This window comes from Agelaius phoeniceus, unplaced genomic scaffold (assembly GCF_051311805.1).
Source record: "Agelaius phoeniceus isolate bAgePho1 unplaced genomic scaffold, bAgePho1.hap1 Scaffold_115, whole genome shotgun sequence".
Classification (NCBI taxonomy): Eukaryota; Metazoa; Chordata; class Aves; order Passeriformes; family Icteridae; genus Agelaius; species Agelaius phoeniceus.
In genome coordinates, this window is record NW_027509878.1 from 1,337,923 (window position 1) to 1,359,237 (window position 21,315).

Genomic DNA, 21,315 nt, shown 5'->3' on the forward strand with positions numbered 1-21,315 from the left:
TGACAAACTTCTCCCTCTGGAACTTAGAGGGAAGCAGCTGAAATGCAAAAACAAAAAAACAACAAAAAACCAACCAAAAACAAAAAAAACCAAACAGCAAGAATGTCAGAGATGTGCTTGCTCAGAAAGGCTTTCCTTGAACAAGTGGCACTGATGAATAATTTGTGATCACAACCACTAGGACAGTTCTGGAAACCCTGGAAGTTGCCTGCTGAAATACTTAGCACCAATAAATTAATAATACAGAGTGCAATAGACATACTCCAGCCACATGGCTCTGTCCCATGAGTCTCTCTGTGATTTGATGGGACATGTTTGGGGATTTCTGCTCTTTGGGCATTTGTTTCCTCTTACATTTCACTGGATTGAGGCAGTGACCTTTCCAGAGAGTGGGGAGGAGCTCTCAGAACTGCCTGAACTCCACCCCTGCACAACACTCAAAACTCCCAGGCAGGAGATAGCACTGCTGGCTGAGTCCAAGGGAAGCAAGCAAGACAAGCTGTACCAAGAGTGAGGTGCACAGGAATGTGTCCAAGTTTTAGCTCTCTCTGTTACTTAGCATTGGTTTTCTCTGTCTGGGCTGACAGAGCCCTCGAGAGAAGAAAACAGAGGGATGTCCTTGGCAGAGCCTCAGCAGTGGGGCATCTTCAGTCAAGTGAGCTGCAGACAGCAAGGGACCTTTGTGGCCCTGGCTCCAGTGCTGCCTGCAGGGCTGCATCTGTGCCCACCCAGGAGCTGGGAGAGAACAGCTGCTTTGGAAGCTCTTCCAGCTGGGACCAGCCGTGGCTCTCAAGGCTTGGGGCAGAGTTTGAGCTTTCCCCCTCACATGCCCAGGTGCCCAAGGGCAGCTTGGTCAGAGCAGCACAGGTGAGTGCCCAGCCTGACAGAAGGAATTGCTGTGGCAAAGGGGAAGGAAAGAAGCCCATGCTGAGGGCTTCAGCTGTACATTGGTTTCACTTGGCTCTGCTGGCACAGCCAGGCAAGGCGCTGGGCTGTCCCTGACACATCCCACAGTGTTCCCTACTGCACCAGGACAGCCCCAGCAACAGGAGCATGGCACAGAGGGCTGGGGAGGGGCTCTGCAGCTTCAGAGCACTGCTGGACAACAGGGGCAGGGAGAGCAGGGACACCAGGGCAGTTTCCAGCCTTAACACAGCCCCAGGGGCTACTCACAGCATCAGGCTTCAGTCCTTTCCTGGACAAAAGACGAGGTGTTGTGGTCTTTCCTGGGAATCCAGAAGCCATTTTGAAGGAGGACGTCGCAGATGAGCGACAATGCCTCAACAAAACTGGAAGGAGCAACAATGGAACTCTGAAAATCCAGAACCCAGTTCATTGCAGATTCAAGACATATACTGGTGCTAAAAATGTTATCTTATTTGAAAGTAGCTAAGAGCTTGTTTGGTCTAAGTAGCTGGTATAGTTAGGCCTCTAGTTGGACTTTATTTGAACTCTATGGCTACCTTGTGCAATTCAAAGATGGATCATACTGAAACCTGGAGCTAAAACCTGAACATTAATAATAGTTTGAACAGACAAAGCTGTAGCTTAAATATTACTTAAAGATAGCTAGAGCGGGCCTCCTCTTCTTTAGGCTAAAGCACCCCTGCTCTCTCAGCTGTTCCTCACAGCTGAGAGACTCGTGAGAGACTGGAATGTTATGGCTAATGGCTTAAATATCATTATAAAGGACTTTCTGCCCATTGGCACAAAACTGTAGAAAGAAGCTGCGACCACCCAAGCCCACCCTTCCCTGAAAATGCCTCTGGACTGGAACTTGGCACTGTGAGTTAAGCTGCCTAAGGGAACTTGAGACAAGACAAAGGTGACAATATTGTCCCATTAGCTCAGGGCTGGGGAGAAGTGAACAAGGCTGAGGAGAAAAACCTATCCACAACAAAGCCAAACCCAGCAGCTGTGCTGAAAATCAGCTCTGTCTGGCTTCAAGGTGGGCAAGTCACAGCCACAGACTCGTCTGCTGAGGCCAGGTTTGCACACAAACCTCCCATCAAAGACCTCCACAGTGGCCCCAGACCCATTCCTGAGGCCTTGCACCAGACGACTGCAAGGCACGCAAAGTAACACAACAGATCTGAAAATCCAGAAGCCAATTGATGGCAGACTCAAAGGACAGACAGATGCTAAAGATTTTATATTATTTGAAAGTAGCCATAGACAGAGTCCAACTTGCCCCACCCCAGGGAGGCACCTGGGAGGTCCCACCTGGCCCAAATCTGCATGAATCCATTGGAGTCTTACGTTTTGCCAGACCTCACCACAGAGAAGACCAGAAGAGGATTTTATGGTATGCCAATGGGATCCATGGAATGGTGATGTTTTTCACTTCATCTGTCTCTGTCACTCTCCTTCTTCCCCTTCTTCCCAACCCCCTATCCTCCCCCGCCACCCCCCTGCTTCTTTTTCTTTTCCTTTCTCTCTCTCTTCCTCACATTTACTGTTACATAAAATCCAGACTATTGATTTTGGCATATGGTCTCGTTTGCACCTCAATTCACAGGCCTCTCTCCAATAATTTTAATAACCAGATGATAACAACCCACTGAAACCTGATGAAACTTGAACAGACCTCATTCACCTTTAAGCAGTTTAAGCAACCACAATACGGGAAAAAAAAAGTATAGACCAGTACATTTAGAAAATGTTGCATTTCTTCAGTGCAAAAAAAAAAAGCACAATCAGTAGAGCATATATTGTTCATCCACTCAGCTGTGCATTGTGGTGGTGTTCACAGGGGTCTTCGGATGAGGGAAGAGATGAGGATCTGACTCTTGATTTATTATTTTATGATATATATTCTATTAAAATTATACTAAAAGAATAGAAGAAAGGATTTCATCAGAAGGCTAGCTAAGAATAGAAAAAGAATGAATACCAAAAGCTTGTGTCTCAAACAGAGAGTCCAAGCCAGCTGACTGTGAGGGCCATTAATTAGAAACAACTCTAGGAGACCAATCACAGATGCACCTGTTGCATTCCACAGCAGCAGATAACCATTGTTTACATTTTGTTCCTGAGGTCTCTCAGCTTCTCAGGAGAAAAAACCCAAGGAAAGGATTTTTCATAAAACATGTCTGTGACAGTGCAGACCACCGAACTGCTGCACCAGAAGACGGGCATTATCCCATCCTGTATTTCCCTTTGGCATTCTCTCTCAGAGTGCAGATGAGACAAAACCAAAAAGTTCAACTTGAGTCAATCTTTACCTTCAAAGGAAATTCAGGAACTTTCTGCAGAGGCCAATGCTCTGCACGCTGATGAACTCCTTGCAGAGGCCAATGCTCTGCACGCTCAGGAACTTTGCAGAGGCCAATGCTCCGCGAACAATTCCCCTGGCGAATCGCCCAGTGAAGCCGCCTGCAGGAGCCCAGGCTGCGCACAACCAGCCAGGGCCGCGTTCTCAGGCAACTGAGGCCGCGCCGCTGTCACAGACGCTGCCGCCGCCTTCGTGGTTTCCAGGCAGCCGCGGAACCCGGCAGCCGCCGCCCTTTCCCGGATCCTGCCCCGCCCGGCCCCGCACGCCCCCCAAGATGCTGCCGGGGCTCGGGGGCTTCGTCTGCCTGGGCTGGGGCTCGGCCTCCCCTGCGGGACAAGGTGAGGGGGGGCCCCCGGGGGTCGTGTCCCCCCGGGAGCGTGTGTGAGTCCCCCATGTCCCCCCCAAGCCGGGGTCACCCCCTTTTCTCTGCCCAGAGCTCCTGAGCCAGCTCCTGCTGCCCCCTGGGAGGGGCTTTGGGGAGCCCCCCGGGGACCCCCTTGAATGCCCATTCCTGGGCACTGGGACCCTTCGCATCTCCTTCCGCAGCTGCAGGACCCCCTGCACCCCCTTATCCTGCCCCGACACCCTCTGCACCCCCTTTCCCGGGTATCCTCCTCTCCCAGCCCCTGGATCCCCCCTTTCCATGAGCCCGGGGACTCCCGGACCCCATTCCCGGCCAGCCCGGGGCACCTCAGCCCCAGGCCTTCCTTTGCCCGGCGACCGGTGACGTCACTGCAGACTCGGGCCGCCATTGGCGAGCAGCAAAGAGCGGCGCCAATGGCGGGGCCGGAGGCCGCCCAGGGGCTGTGAAGAGCCTTGAGCTGTGAGGGCCCATGAGGGGCCATGAAGGGCCGTGAGGTGTCACTCTTGCGCCGAGAATGACACAGGAACAGGCAGGAGGCGGTATTGCAGAAAGACTAAAAGAAGGTTTTATTCAAGAGAACCGTGTGGTTTTTACAGAGTGATATGATACATTCTGTTTGATTGGCTAGTTAACAAAAAACATTCTTTATACACTGTCCTTGAGAAGAAGAGAAAGACGAAGTAGAAGAACACCACCTGCAGATTGTTTATACTGAAGTTCTCACATTCTTACAACTTGCTAATAATTCTCCCAAGCTGCTGTGAGAAACACTTGCTGTTTCTCTCTCTCTGTGCCATGGCATCCACAATGAGGGGCTGTGAGGGGTCTTGGGCAACTGTGAGGGAGCCATGAGGGGTCATGAGGGGCCATGAGGGGCTATAAGGGTCTGTGAGGATCCATGAAGTGCTGTGAGGGGTCTTGGGGAACTGTGAGAGGCCATGAGGGGCCATGAGCTGTGAGGGGCCATGAGGGGCTGTGAGGGGCCATGAGGGGCTGTGAGGGGCCATGAGGGGCCATAAGAGTCTGTGAGGGGCTGTGGGAGGCCAGGCACCCCATGGAACCAAGGGGCCATTGTGACTCTGTGGAACCAAGGAGATCATTGTTGACAGTATGGAACCTCATGGAACCAAGGGGCCACTGTGGCGCAGCAAGGCCTTGTGGAACCAAAGGGACCATGGTGACACTATGGAACCTCATGGTACCACAGGTCCATTGTTACACGGCAGCCACAGCAGGGCTGCAGAACCAAGGAGATCATTGTGACACTACACAACCTCATGGAATCAGGGCGTCCATGTTGCACCGATGAACCTCATGGAGCAAAGGGTCCGTTGTGACACTGTGGAACCAAGGAGACTGTTGTTGGCAGCCTTACAAATTTATTGGTATTAGTTAGGGTGAGTTGAGGGTTATCTTTTATAGTGCTAATTTGGAAATGGAGAATACTACAGCAAATAGCAGTGCTGTCCTCCTTATCAAATGTACATGGCAAAGCATTAAGGGACACCTATTATCGTAGAATGTTGCAGTGTGATGCCATTTCCTGTTTCACCTATCCCAGCCCCCCAGGTGTGCCAACCTCTGCGTTCCCCTCCCCCTGTCCCTGGGCTTAAAAGGAGACGGGACCATGCGGTCGGGATTCTATTGGGAGATGTTGCAAGATTCAGAGGTCTGTCATCCTGGAATAAAACTCTGGATTTAAACTCTATGATAGAATCCTCTCCTTTTTCTCTTCACCATCACCTGAACCTTTGCCACCACAGGTAAACTGAGTTCCTACTATGCCTGGATTTGTTCCCAGTGCCTAGCTCCAGCATCCAGCCGGCCAAAGGTATCTCTGAGGTGAAACACCACAGCTGCCGCCTATTGGCCCAGCAGCAAGGGTCAGACCAGGCCAGGCACATCACACCTGGAAATATTTGGATTAATATTCCATACCTCCCCCTCCTTTCTATCACAGTTAGATTTTGCTCATCTTCTGAGGAAGAGGGATCAGGTGACAGTGGGAGAGGAGGATAAAGAGGGAAGGGTGTACTAGACAAGACAGGTTCAGGATTAGGTGAGGTAGGAGCAGGCAGTGGGATAGGGACAGATGAAGCAGGTGGGATAGGGCTAGGTTCTCTTGGTCTTATTGGAGCTACCTGTAAATCAATATCTGCATAATTTTCCCTACTCAGACTTTCTTTCAACGCCAAGTGTTCTGAACAACGTTCCTCACAAACCCCACACTTATCTCTTGCAGATGCTCTAACCACCGTTAATCCACATTCATCCTGCCATTCTGGCTTTCCCCGTAAATAGAAAAACAAATCAACATACGGAACCTCATCCCATTTTCCTTCTTGTTTACAAAATGACATTAACTGCGAAATAGTGTTATATTGCAGAGTTCTGTATTTTGGCCATTTTTTACCATTCTCCAAGACATATTCTGGCCACCATGTATTACAATAATCAATCAACTTAGCTTTATGTAATTCTTCCCCAAAATTACCCTGTTTCCAATGTGCTAATAGGCACCCCAAAGGAGAACTTTGCGGAATAGAGGCATTGCTGCCCAAAATCCCTTTGAGCTTCTCCATCCAAAAACACACCACAACTGCTGAACCCGCAATGCTTTTCACGATTGTCTTATGGAACAGTGCCTAGGCAATACCACCAGGAATTCCTTAGCCCAATCCAAGAGTAGCTTTCGCTGCGTCTCATTGGCAGGCACCCAAACCAAAGTAAAAAGCACCTTTCCTTTCTCCCAGGGATGTTGTGAGCAGCAGAAGCGGTCGTGGCCGATTGAGCTCCCCGAGAATCCCTCGGTGCCGGCTGGAGCGTGGTCGAGTCGCGAAACTCGCTTCAGCAGCACCCGCAGGGTCCCATCTGGGGTCGCCAAAATGTTACCATTCAAAAACACATAATCACAGAAGCGATTATATGCGGTGCTTTTTATTGAAGAGCTCTGGGAATCGGGGTGATTTCCACCCAAATCTGATTCCGACCATACATTCAAGGTGTACGTGTTTTATACTCTATCGTTATATAACTTTCATGATAATTATCAAACTTATATTGTTCTATTGTATACACAGATTTCAGCTAAACATAGCCCCCTTTAAATTTCCAACATAGTTTCTCACGATTCTTCTTATGGTTATATAATAATTACATTCAACTACTAAGCAATCATCACATCTAACAATTATATCATTTATCAACCTGCTCACGCAGGTGCAGTGATCTGAGAAAATAGAAAGCCTAATATTTTCAAAGACTATTTTTAACATTTTCCAGGGCTCCACTATCATCTGCAGCTGATGTCCACACAGGGGCCTCAGCTCAGTGAGACACTCCAGCACGGGTGTGCCCTCAAACACCCAAGCCGTCCCACGGCAACACCCAGTGTCATCATGTCCCATGGCCTGGAGATACCGGCCCTGCTTCTGCCAGGGGAAAAACACAACGCTGCAAAAGGGCCAAGGAGATTTTGCAAGCATTCCTGGCTCAGGCGGCCTCAAGTGGGAGGGCACAGCTCTACCTGCTGCAGGTGCCCAGGAGGGAAAATCATGGATGCATCAGGATTATTCTTCTCCCAACACAGCCCAGGCACATTTCAATCTACCAGTGCTGCCACTGAGGTTGCACGTACCAGCCTGGAGAGTAACTGGGCTAGTACAGCTCATGCTGAGAAGGCAAAACTAAGCCCAGCCCCTCCTCAGTAAAAATACACAGCATCTGAAAAAAAAATAAGCAGCACCCTCCTGTCCTCTGCAAATGGGACAAAAAGTTTAAAAAGTATCAAAAAATTCAACAGGTTTTGGAGAAGATACAGGTCAGACTGCGTGAGGCTGGAAAAGACTGTCCAAGTTCTCAGAGGAAAATTAGTAGGAAATCCCTTCTTTCTGCTATTAAAATCTCAGGCTCTTGCCATCAGACACTCAAGCCACAAGAAAAGTGCTTCAGCACCAGCGTCCAACTGAGCACCTGCTTGATGCACCTCAGTGCAAAGACATCACTTTGCAAGCAGAATTTCTCCTCTGAGTTACGCACAACATATTTTTTCCAACTGGAAGTGCTACTGGGTTTTATTACCCAGCATTTCATATTAAATTGTGGAAGTATTTGAAATGAAAAGGGAATGAAAACTCGCAGGATTTAAAGAAAATTGGCTGCAAAACTCCAATATTTGCACCATTCTAAAAAGGGAACCAAGGTACCACAAGTCCTAAATGACCCTAAATCACTAGAGCTCTCTCAAACAAGGAATAAAGCCTAAGAGGTAAAGGAACAGATAGATTTAAATTTTATTGGGCATTAATACAGCTTTACAAAGGATTAGGTTGTTTGCAAGACAAAGACCTTTACTTTGATTCAGAGATTAGTTTGGGTTTTCCTTCAAATTCCAGAGAGCTGGCAACAGATCTCTGTGTGGTGTCCACAGGCCAGGGCAGTCAGGGCAAGGCAAGGGCCAAGAGCTCATGGGAAGCAGCAGAAAAAAGCACCATGGAATGGGCTGAAGGTGGGATGGGAACAGGATGGAGGGACCTCTGCTCCCACCTGAGCTGGCCTACAGTGGGTGTAACTGTGATGAATAAACACCCACTTGAACCCAAAGGGAATTCTGCACTCAGATCTGGGGTCCCCAGCATAAGAACATGCACCCCCTGGAGTGACTCCAGAGAAGGGTCACAGCAATGATCCAAGGGCTGCATCTTCTGCTATGGAGATGGGCTGAGAGACCTGGGCTTGTTCAGCCTGGAGAAGAGAAGGCTCCAGGGAGACATCAGAGCGCCTCTCAGTGCCTAAAGGGCACCAACCTTCTCAAATGCTGCCATGCTTACCCACTCCAATCCTGCAATGTTCCACTGCCTCAGAAACTGGACATGGCTGCTTGTCACAGCACATGTCACAGTTGAGACAGCCACAACACACACAGTTCCACCACACCATTTCAGAAGGTTTGAAGCATTTTCCAATCCACAGGAACACCTTTCCTCATCAGAAGGCTTCTGGTGTCTGCCCACACAGAGGAACACCACATCACTTCAGAAGGCTGCAAGGATCTGCCCTTCTTGTCCTTCAGCCCAGCCTTTTATCCCCTCCTGTTGATGCCCTGCACCTGTGTGCCCCCTGCTCCCTTTGGTGCTTGCTCAGTGCCCCTGGGCACTCCTTGCCTTCAATGCTGCTCACCTGTTCTGCACAGCTGTAGCCAATTAGGGGTGAGGCTTGGCCACAGCCCCACCCCAATTCCCACAAACTCTGTGCCTACCACTGCTCTGCCAAAATCCTGCCATCTTCCCATATCACTTTGCTCCTTGTGCTCTCAGGATTTTTCTTTTCAATACCCTTTGACCACACTTCTTTTGGCCTTTAGGAAGCCCTTCAGTCATCAAGAATTCAAAAGGTTTGTGACTTTGAACAAAGCAAAAATTTGGCCCTGGAACATTTGCACACAAAAGGATCTGTTCTACAGCATTCTGGATTAAAAGTTTTCTTCTAACTCCCATCTACTGTCCAAACCAAGATGCATCATCTTAGTTGCCACCTACTATCTTTCTGGAATCCAGTATTGTAACCATGAACACCCATGGGGAAAGGCCTAAACTCCAGTGTTACCCCAATTCCTTGTGCTTATTAATCATAGATTAGCTTTTGAGCTTCAGCATTGCCCAGAGCTACAAACAAGTTGTCCCGCTTTGAAAGAGTTTAAAGAGGTGGGAACTCTGAAATGGGTAACCTCCCCTAGATTCCAACCGATCCCTTTCTACCAATAAGGAACAAGTGAGTAGATACATGCGATAAGATATAATTGATAAAAAAAAACAAAACCAAAACCAACCAAACAAAACAAACAACCAAAAAACCCACAAAAAAAACCCCCCAGCAACAGCAACAAACTGACCTGGGAATAAGAAGACATTGAAAACTAAAAATACCCCATAGGCAAATGCAGTGATCCTCAGGAGTTTTTGACACATATTAAATTGTTAAAAAAATAACAAAAGATTGACCAAAACTTTGTTTCCAATTTTTGGAATGATGTCAGATGCAAAGAGCACTGAACTCAAAGTTTCTTTTTAACCAAAGGGCTCTGAATTAGAGTCTAAGTAAAAACCTGCTTTGACTTCAGTTTCATGTTCTTTTGTACATTTAAGCTAATCAACAACCACAATTCTTTGATAATGCCAGTTAGGAATGACTGATTTTTAGGAAACATCTGTGTCCCTTCCTAAACATAGCACAGGAAAAGAGCTACTTTTCAACTTGGTCTAACTGGACAATTTTTGGAGAAAATGAAGCCATACAGGCCCAACATGGAATTCCCTTAACATGAGAGGCCTACAACTAAGCAAAGACCTCAGACTTGACAAGTTCCACTGGGTTTTCTGGGGGGACCAATCATCACTGATGACCTGTACTAAGACCTAAGCCTACTCAACCCATCCATCTGCTGATGGAGCTGTTCCCATTTCTGCTCTTCCCACTACAGCCGTGCCTGACATGGACAGAGTCCCTGCCAGCGCCCACAAGGACACCTTCCCTAAGCGAGGGGAATGGAGCCCGCAGAGATTCCTGATTGTGACACCAGAGGCACTGGAGTGACATCACCAGCCAGGCCTGCGGTACAGAAGTTGTTGTGCATCAACACACCTTGCAGTTGAGGAGTGGATGGCTGAGAAGGAGCTTGCCCAAGGCTACTGAGCCAGTTTTGGTGCCTCTGAGGCAGTTCATAGACGTCTCTCTTCACTCAAGGAAGGATTGGCACATTTTGTCAGGAGGATAAAGGCCTGCGGTGCTGCGGCACACATCCAACAGGCATTCCTCCGTAGCCACGATGGTGCAGCAGAGAGCTGCTGAGAAGCGTCCTCCTGGCAAGGAGCGAGGTGAGAGCCAAGTCTCCCACCCCACAGCTGCCCATGGCTGGCAGAGGGGGAGCAGCCAAGAGCAGCAGAAAGGGGAAGCAGGAGCTCTGCAGAATCAGCCCAGAGTGGAGGCCCTCCTGTGACGGGCCAGGCTGGGCTGTGGCCTCTGGCACTTGCAGGCCCTTAAGGCAAGCCAGCAGGGCCTTGGGGACAATGCTGCAGGGACATTTCCCGAGTCCTGTGAGGTGCTCACACCACCTCCCCTCTCTCTCTCTCTCTCCCCAATGCACTCTGTGTCACCGGGCAGAGGCAGACGCAAAGAGAAGCGGCCGCCTCTCCGTACAGCCCAGGCCGGAGCAGACCCGCCGCCGCTCATGGAGACAGCGGGCCCAAGACTCGGGCAGCCAGATGGGAAAACCCATCCGGCTCAAGCGTGTGCCCCTGCTGCGTGCTGCGATCAGCCGCCCCAGCACCACCACTAAGGAGGTGCCAAGGCTGTCCCGGGCCATGGGGCTGTCCCGGGCCATGGGGCTGTCCCGGGCCATGGGGCTGGTCAGCAGCAGCAGCCGCGGCCGCAGCTTCCCCTGCCAAAAGCGGGCCCTGAAGCGCGGCCGCCCACGGGGAGCCAGAGAGCCGCAGGCACCCGAGAGCCTGCTGGCAAAACGCCGCAGGATGGACCATGTGGCAGCCCAGAGCGCTGGGACCAGCAGCCAGGTGGCAGTGCAGCTGTTCCAGGACACTCCGCCAGCCAGGAGCCAAGCAGTTCTGTACATCCCAGCCTGGATCTTGCCCCGCTCCCAGGCGGGGCCCATTCGTACCAGGCAGATCTGGCAGCAGCAGCGGCGAGAGAAGAAGCCCTACAGTCGTCCCGAAAACCAGAGCAGGATCAGACAAGCACCAAGCCCCGGTGCTCACCCCCGTCACCCCTAAAAATAAAGTTTTCTCTTTGTTTCAACTGGGAGATTCCACATTCCTTTTTCCAGTCATCTGCAGCTGATGTCCACACAGGGGCCTCAGCTCAGTGAGACACTCCAGCACGGGTGTGCCCTCAAACACCCAAGCCATCCCACGGCAACACCCAGTGTCATCACGTCCCATGGCCTGGAGATACCGGCCCTGCTTCTGCCAGGGGAAAAACACAACGCTGCAAAAGGGCCAAGGAGATTTTGCAAGCATTCCTGGCTCAGGCGGCCTCAAGTGGGAGGGCACAGCTCTACCTGCTGCAGGTGCCCAGGAGGGAAAATCATGGATGCATCAGGATTATTCTTCTCCCAACACAGCCCAGGCACATTTCAATCTACCATTGCTGCCACTGAGGTTGCACGTCCCAGCCTGGAGAGTAACTGGGCTACTACAACTCATGCTGAGAAGGCAAAACTAAGCCCAGCCCCTCCTCAGTAAAAATACACAGCATCTGAAAAAAAAATAGGCAGCACCCTCCTGTCCTCTGCAAATGGGACAAAAAGTTTAAAAAGTATCAAAAATTTCAACAGCTTTTGGAGAAGATACAGGTCAGACTGAGTGAGGCTGGAAAAGACTGTACAAGTTCTCAGAGGAAAATTAGTAGGAAATCCCTTCTTTCTGCTATTAAAATCTCAGGCTCTTGCCATCAGACACTCAAGCCACAAGAAAAGTGCTTCAGCACCAGCATCCAACTGAGCACCTGCTTGATGCACCTCAGTGCAAAGACATCACTTTGCAAGCAGAATTCCTCCTCTGAGTTATGCACAACATATTTTTTCCAACTGGATGTGCTACTGGGTTTTGTTACACAGCATTTCATATTAAATTGTGGAAGTATTTGAAATGAAAAGGGAATGAAAACTCACAGGATTTAAAGAAAATTGGCTGCAAAACTCCAATATTTGCACCATTCTAAAAAGGGAACCAAAGTACCACAAGTCCTAAATGACTCATCACTAGAGCTCTCTCAAACAAGGAATAAAGCCTAAGAGGGAAATGAACAGATCGATTTGAATTTTATTGGGCATTAATCCAGCTTTACAAAGGATTAGGTTGTTTGCAAGACACCTTTATTTTGATTCAGAGATTAGTTTGGGTTTTCCTTCAAATTCCAGAGAGCTGGCAACAGATCTCTGGGTGGTGTCCACAGGCCAGGGCAGTCAGGGCAAGGCAAGGGCCAAGAGCTCATGGGAAGCAGCAGAAAAAAGCACCATGCAATGGGCTGAAGGTGGGATGGGAACAGGATGGAGGGACCTCTGCTCCCACCTGAGCTGGCCTACAGTGGGTGTAACTGTGATGAATAAACACCCACTTGAACCCAAAGGGAATTCTGCACTCATATCTGGGGTCCCCAGCATAAGAACATGCACCCACTGGAGTGACTCCAGAGAAGGCTCACAGCAATGATCCAAGGGCTGCATCTTCTGCTATGGAGATGGGCTGAGAGACCTGGCCTTGTTCAGCCTGGAGAAGAGAAGGCTCCAGGGAGACATCAGAGCACCTCTCAGTGCCTAAAGGGCACCAACCTTCTCAAATGCTGCCGTGCTTACCCACTCCAATCCTGCAATGTTCCACTGCCTCAGAAACTGGACATGGCTGCTTGTCACAGCACATGTCCCAGTTGAGACAGCCACAACACACACAGTTCCACCACGCCATTTCAGAAGGTTTGGAGCATTTTCCAATCCACAGGAACACCTTTCCTCATCAGAAGGCTTCTGGTGTCTGCCCACACAGAGGAACACCACATCACTTCAGAAGGCTGCAAGGATCTGCCCTTCTTGTCCTTCAGCCCAGCCTTTTATCCCCTCCTGTTGATGCCCTGCACCTGTGTGCCCCCTGCTCCCTTTGGTGCTTGCTCAGTGCCCCTGGGCACTCCTTGCCTTCAATGCTGCTCACCTGTTCTGCACAGCTGTAGCCAATTAGGGGTGAGGCTTGGCCACGGCCCCACCCCAATTCCCACAAACTCTGTGCCTACCACTGCTCTGCCAAAATCCTGCCATCTTCCCATATCACTTTGCTCCTTGTGCTCTCAGGATTTTTCTTTTCAATACCCTTTGACCACACTTCTTTTAGCCTAGAGGAAGCCCTTCAGTCATCAAGAATTCAAAAGGTTTGTGACTTTGAACAAAGCAAAAATTGGGCCCTGGAACATTTGCACACAAAAGGATCTGTTCTACAGCATTCTGGATTAAAAGTTTTCTTCTAACTCCCATCTACCGTCCAAACCAAGATGCATAATCTTAGTTGCCACCTACTATCTTTCTGGAATCCAGTATTGTAACCATGAACACACATGGGGAAAGGCCTAAACTCCAGTGTTACCCCAATTCCTTGTGGTTATTAGTCATAGATTAGCTTTTGAGCTTCAGCATTGCCCAGAGCTACAAACAAGTTGTCCTGCTTTGAAAGAGTTTAAAGAGGTGGGAACTCTGAAATGGGTAACCTCCCCTAGATTCCAACCAATCCCTTTCTACCAATAAGGAACAAGTGAATAGATAGATGCGATAAGATAGAATTGAAAAAACAAAACAAAACAAAAACAAAAACAAACAAACAAAAAAACCACCAAACAACCGAAAAACCCAGAAAAAAAACCCCAGCAAAAGCAACAAATTGACCTGGGAATAAGAAAACATTAAAAACTAAAAATACCTCATAGGCAAATGCAGTGATCCTCAGGAGTTTTTGACACATATTAAATTGTTAAAAAAATAACAAAATATCGACCAAAACATTGTTTCCAATTTTTGGAATGATGTCAGATGCAAAGAGCACTGAACTCAAAGCTTCTTTTTAACCAAAGGGCTCTGAATTAGAGTCTAAGTCAAAACCTGCTTGGACTTCAGTTTCATGTTCTTTTGTACATGTAAGCTAATCAACAACCACAGTTCTTTGATAATGCCAGTTAGGAATGACTGATTTTTAGGAAACATCTGTGTCCCTTCCTAAACATACCACAGGAAAAGAGCTACTTTTCAACTTGGTCTAACTGGACAATTTTTGGAGAAAATGAAGCCATACAGGCCCAACATGGAATTCCCTTAACATGAGAGGCCTACAACTAAGCAAAGACCTCAGACTTGACAAGTTCCACTGGGTTTTCTGGGGGGACCAATCATCACTGATGACCTGTACTAAGACCTAAGCCTACTCAACCCATCCATCTGCTGATGGAGCTGTTCCCATTTCTGCTCTTGCCACTACAGCCGTGCCTGACATGGACAGAGTCCCTGCCAGCGCCCACAAGGACACCTTCCCTAAGTGAGGGGAATGGAGCCCGCAGAGATTCCTGATTGTGACACCAGAGGGACTGGAGTGACATCACCAGCCAGGCCTGCGGTACATAAGTTGTTGTGCATCAACACACCTTGCAGTTGAGGAGTGGATGGCTGAGAAGGAGCTTGCCCAAGGCTCCTGAGCCAGTTTTGGTGCCTCTGAGGCAGTTCATAGGCGTCTCTCTTCACTCAAGGAAGGATCGGCACATTTTGTCAGGAGGATAAAGGCCTGCAGTGCTGCGGCACACATCCAACAGGCATTCCTCCGTAGCCACCATGGTGCAGCAGAGAGCTGCTGAGAAGCGTCCTCCTGGCAAGGAGCGAGGTGAGAGCCAAGTCTCCCTCCCCACAGCTGCCCATGGCTGGCAGAGGGGGAGCAGCCAAGAGCAGCAGAAAGGGGAAGCAGGAGCTCTGCAGAATCAGCCCAGAGTGGAGGCCCTCCTGTGACGGGCCAGGCTGGGCTGTGGCCTCTGGCACTTGCAGGCCCTTAAGGCAAGCCAGCAGGGCCTTGGGGACAATGCTGCAGGGACATTTCCCGAGTCCTGTGAGGTGCTCACACCACCTCCCCTCTCTCTCTCTCTCTCCCCAATGCACTCTGTGTCACCGGGCAGAGGCAGACGCAAAGAGAAGCGGCCGCCTCTCCGTACAGCCCAGGCCGGAGCAGACCCGCCGCCGCTCATGGAGACAGCGGGCCCAAGACTCGGGCAGCCAGATGGGAAAACCCATCCGGCTCAAGCGTGTGCCCCTGCTGCGTGCTGCGATCAGCCGCCCCAGCCCCAGCACCACCACTAAGGAGGTGCCAAGGCTGTCCCGGGCCATGGGGCTGTCCTGGGCCATGGGTCTGTCCCGGGCCATGGGGCTGGTCAGCAGCAGCAGCCGCGGCCGCAGCTTCCCCTGCCAAAAGCGGGCCCTGAAGCGCGGCCGCCCACAGGGAGCCAGAGAGCCGCAGGCACCCGAGAGCCCGCTGGCAAAGCGCCGCAGGATGGACCATGTGGCAGCCCAGAGCGCTGGCACCAGCAGCCAGGTGGCAGTGCAGCTGTTGCAGGACACTCCGCCAGCCAGGAGCCAAGCAGTTCTGTACATCCCAGCCTGGATCTTGCCCCGCTCCCAGGCGGGGCCCATTCGTACCAGGCAGATCTGGCAGCAGCAGCGGCGAGAGAAGAAGCCCTACAGTCGTCCCTAAAACCAGAGCAGGATCAGACAAGCACCAAGCCCCGGTGCTCACCCTCGTCACCCCTAAAAATAAAGTTTTCTCTTTGTTTCAACTGGGAGATTCCACATTCCTTTTTCCAGTCATCTGCAGCTGATGTCCACACAGGGGCCTCAGCTCAGTGAGACACTCCAGCACGGGTGTGCCCTCAAACACCCAAGCCGTCCCACGGCAACACCCAGTGTCATGATGTCCCATGGCCTGGAGATACCGGCCCTGCTTCTGCCAGGGGAAAAACAGAACGCTGCAAAAGGGCCAAGGAGATTTTGCAAGCATTCCTGGCTCAGGCGGCCTCAAGTGGGAGGGCACAGCTCTACCTGCTGCAGGTGCCCAGGAGGGAAAATCATGGATGCATCAGGATTATTCTTCTCCCAACACAGCCCAGGCACATTTCCATCTACCATTGCTGCCACTGAGGTTGCACGTACCAGCCTGGAGAGTAACTGGGCTAGTACAGCTCATGCTGAGAAGGCAAAACTAAGCCCAGCCCCTCCTCAGTCAAAATACACAGCATCTGAAAAAAAAATAGGCAGCACCCTCCTGTCCTCTGCAAATGGGACAAAAAGTTTAAAAAGTATAAAAAAATTCAACAGCTTTTGCAGAAGATACAGGTCAGACTGCATGAGGCTGGAAAAGACTGTACAAGTTCTCAGAGGAAAATTAGTAGCAAATCCCTTCTTTCTGCTATTAAAATCTCAGGCTCTTGCCATCAGACACTCAAGCCACAAGAAAAGTGCTTCAGCACCAGCATCCAACTGAGCACCTGCTTGATGCACCTCAGTGCAAAGACATCACTTTGCAAGCAGAATTCCTCCTCTGAGTTACGCACAACATATTCTTTCCAACTGCAAGTGCTACTGGGTTTTGTTACCCAGCATTTCATATTAAATCGTGGAAGTATTTGAAATGAAAAGGGAATGAAAACTCACAGGATTTAAAGAAAATTGGCTGCAAAACTCCAATATTTGCACCATTCTAAAAAGGGAACCAAGGCATCACAAGTCCTAAAGGACTCATCACTAGAGCTCTCTCAAACAAGGAATAAAGCCTAAGAGGGAAATGAACAGATCGATTTGAATTTTATTGGGCATTAATACAGCTTTACAAAGGATTAGGTTTTTTGCAAGACAAAGACCTTTACTTTGATTCAGAGATTGGTTTGGGTTTTCCTTCAAATTCCAGAGAGCTGGCAACAGATCTCTGTGTGCTGTCCACAGGCCAGGGCAGTCAGGGCAAGGCAAGGGCCAAGAGCTCATGGGAAGCAGCAGAAAAAAGCACCATGGAATGGGCTGAAGGTGGCATGGGAACAGGATGGAGGGACCTCTGCTCCCACCTGAGCTGGCCTACAGTGGGTGTAACTGTGATGAATAAACACCCACTTGAACCCAAAGGGAATTCTGCACTCAGATCTGGGGTCCCCAGCATAAGAACATGCACCCACTGGAGTGACTCCAGAGAAGGGTCACAGCAATGATCCAAGGGCTGCATCTTCTGCTATGGAGATGGGCTGAGAGACCTGGGCTTGTTCAGCCTGGAGAAGAGAAGGCTCCAGGGAGACATCAGAGCGCCTCTCAGTGCCTAAAGGGCACCAACCTTCTCAAATGCTGCCGTGCTTACCCACTCCAATCCTGCAATGTTCCACTGCCTCAGAAACTGGACATGGCTGCTTGTCACAGCACACGTCACAGTTGAGACAGCCACAACACACACAGTTCCACCACACCATTTCAGAAGGTTTGAAGCATTTTCCAATCCACAGGAACGCCTTTCCTCATCAGAAGGCTTCTGGCGTCTGCCCACACAGAGGAACACCACATCACTTCAGAAGGCTGCAAGGATCTACCCTTCTTGTCCTTCAGCCCAGCCTTTTATCCCCTCCTGTTGATGCCCTGCACCTGTGTGCCCCCTGCTCCCTTTGGTGCTTGCTCAGTGCCCCTGGGCACTCCTTGCCTTCAATGCTGCTCACCTGTTCTGCACAGCTGTAGCCAATTAGGGGTGAGGCTTGGCCACAGCCCCACCCCAATTCCCACAAACTCTGTGCCTACCACTGCTCTGCCAAAATCCTGCCATCTTCCCATATCACTTTGCTCCTTGTGCTCTCAGGATTTTTCTTTTCAATACCCTTTGACCACACTTCTTTTGGCCTTTAGGAAGCCCTTCAGTCATCAAGAATTCAAAAGGTTTGTGACTTTGAACAAAGCAAAAATTTGGCCCTGGAACATTTGCACACAAAAGGATCTGTTCTACAGCATTCTGGATTAAAAGTTTTCTTCTAACTCCCATCTACTGTCCAAACCAAGATGCATCATCTTAGTTGCCACCTACTATCTTTCTGGAATCCAGTATTGTAACCATGAACACCCATGGGGAAAGGCCTAAACTCCAGTGTTACCCCAATTCCTTGTGCTTATTAATCATAGATTAGCTTTTGAGCTTCAGCATTGCCCAGAGCTACAAACAAGTTGTCCCGCTTTGAAAGAGTTTAAAGAGGTGGGAACTCTGAAATGGGTAACCTCCCCTAGATTCCAACCGATCCCTTTCTACCAATAAGGAACAAGTGAGTAGATACATGCGATAAGATATAATTGATAAAAAAAAACAAAACCAAAACCAACCAAACAAAACAAACAACCAAAAAACCCACAAAAAAAACCCCCCAGCAACAGCAACAAACTGACCTGGGAATAAGAAGACATTGAAAACTAAAAATACCCCATAGGCAAATGCAGTGATCCTCAGGAGTTTTTGACACATATTAAATTGTTAAAAAAATAACAAAAGATTGACCAAAACTTTGTTTCCAATTTTTGGAATGATGTCAGATGCAAAGAGCACTGAACTCAAAGTTTCTTTTTAACCAAAGGGCTCTGAATTAGAGTCTAAGTAAAAACCTGCTTTGACTTCAGTTTCATGTTCTTTTGTACATTTAAGCTAATCAACAACCACAATTCTTTGATAATGCCAGTTAGGAATGACTGATTTTTAGGAAACATCTGTGTCCCTTCCTAAACATAGCACAGGAAAAGAGCTACTTTTCAACTTGGTCTAACTGGACAATTTTTGGAGAAAATGAAGCCATACAGGCCCAACATGGAATTCCCTTAACATGAGAGGCCTACAACTAAGCAAAGACCTCAGACTTGACAAGTTCCACTGGGTTTTCTGGGGGGACCAATCATCACTGATGACCTGTACTAAGACCTAAGCCTACTCAACCCATCCATCTGCTGATGGAGCTGTTCCCATTTCTGCTCTTGCCACTACAGCCGTGCCTGACATGGACAGAGTCCCTGCCAGTGCCCACAAGGACACCTTCCCTAAGTGAGGGGAATGGAGCCCGCAGAGATTCCTGATTGTGACACCAGAGGGACTGGAGTGACATCACCAGCCAGGCCTGCGGTACATAAGTTGTTGTGCATCAACACACCTTGCAGTTGAGGAGTGGATGGCTGAGAAGGAGCTTGCCCAAGGCTCCTGAGCCAGTTTTGGTGCCTCTGAGGCAGTTCATAGGCGTCTCTCTTCACTCAAGGAAGGATCGGCACATTTTGTCAGGAGGATAAAGGCCTGCAGTGCTGCGGCACACATCCAACAGGCATTCCTCCGTAGCCACCATGGTGCAGCAGAGAGCTGCTGAGAAGCGTCCTCCTGGCAAGGAGCGAGGTGAGAGCCAAGTCTCCCTCCCCACAGCTGCCCATGGCTGGCAGAGGGGGAGCAACCAAGAGCAGCAGAAAGGGGAAGCAGGAGCTCTGCAGAATCAGCCCAGAGTGGAGGCCCTCCTGTGACGGGCCAGGCTGGGCTGTGGCCTCTGGCACTTGCAGGCCCTTAAGGCAAGCCAGCAGGGCCTTGGGGACAATGCTGCAGGGACATTTCCCGAGTCCTGTGAGGTGCTCACACCACCTCCCCTCTCTCTCTCTCTCTCCCCAATGCACTCTGTGTCACCGGGCAGAGGCAGACGCAAAGAGAAGCGGCCGCCTCTCCGTAGAGCCCAGGCCGGAGCAGACCCGCCGCCGCTCATGGAGACAGCGGGCCCAAGACTCGGGCAGCCAGATGGGAAAACCCATCCGGCTCAAGCGTGTGCCCCTGCTGCGTGCTGCGATCAGCCGCCCCAGCCCCAGCACCACCACTAAGGAGGTGCCAAGGCTGTCCCGGGCCATGGGGCTGTCCTGGGCCATGGGTCTGTCCCGGGCCATGGGGCTGGTCAGCAGCAGCAGCCGCGGCCGCAGCTTCCCCTGCCAAAAGCGGGCCCTGAAGCGCGGCCGCCCACAGGGAGCCAGAGAGCCGCAGGCACCCGAGAGCCCGCTGGCAAAGCGCCGCAGGATGGACCATGTGGCAGCCCAGAGCGCTGGCACCAGCAGCCAGGTGGCAGTGCAGCTGTTGCAGGACACTCCGCCACCCCGGAGCCAAGCAGTTCTGTACATCCCAGCCTGGATCTTGCCCCGCTCCCAGGCGGGGCCCATTCGTACCAGGCAGATCTGGCAGCAGCAGCGGCGAGAGAAGAAGCCCTACAGTCGTCCCTAAAACCAGAGCAGGATCAGACAAGCACCAAGCCCCGGTGCTCACCCTCGTCACCCCTAAAAATAAAGTTTTCTCTTTGTTTCAACTGGGAGATTCCACATTCCTTTTTCCAGTCATCTGCAGCTGATGTCCACACAGGGGCCTCAGCTCAGTGAGACACTCCAGCACGGGTGTGCCCTCAAACACCCAAGCCGTCCCACGGCAACACCCAGTGTCATGATGTCCCATGGCCTGGAGATACCGGCCCTGCTTCTGCCAGGGGAAAAACAGAACGCTGCAAAAGGGCCAAGGAGATTTTGCAAGCATTCCTGGCTCAGGCGGCCTCAAGTGGGAGGGCACAGCTCTACCTGCTGCAGGTGCCCAGGAGGGCAAATCATGGATGCATCAGGATTATTCTTCTCCCAACACAGCCCAGGCACATTTCCATCTACCATTGCTGCCACTGAGGTTGCACGTACCAGCCTGGAGAGTAACTGGGCTAGTGCAGCTCATGCTGAGAAGGCAAAACTAAGCCCAGCCCCTCCTCAGTCAAAATACACAGCATCTGAAAAAAAAATAGGCAGCACCCTCCTGTCCTCTGCAAATGGGACAAAAAGTTTAAAAAGTATAAAAAAATTCAACAGCTTTTGCAGAAGATACAGGTCAGACTGCATGAGGCTGGAAAAGACTGTACAAGTTCTCAGAGGAAAATTAGTAGCAAATCCCTTCTTTCTGCTATTAAAATCTCAGGCTCTTGCCATCAGACACTCAAGCCACAAGAAAAGTGCTTCAGCACCAGCATCCAACTGAGCACCTGCTTGATGCACCTCAGTGCAAAGACATCACTTTGCAAGCAGAATTCCTCCTCTGAGTTACGCACA

At 50.2% G+C, this 21,315-nt stretch overlaps 1 protein-coding gene across 1 annotated transcript in view; it reads right to left on the reverse strand.

Moving 5' to 3' along the window:
* LOC143693058 (olfactory receptor 14C36-like) overlaps positions 1-21,315 on the reverse strand; it is a 188,277-nt gene that overhangs the window by 73,647 nt on the left and 93,315 nt on the right. The gene's annotated exons all lie outside the window — the stretch shown is intronic.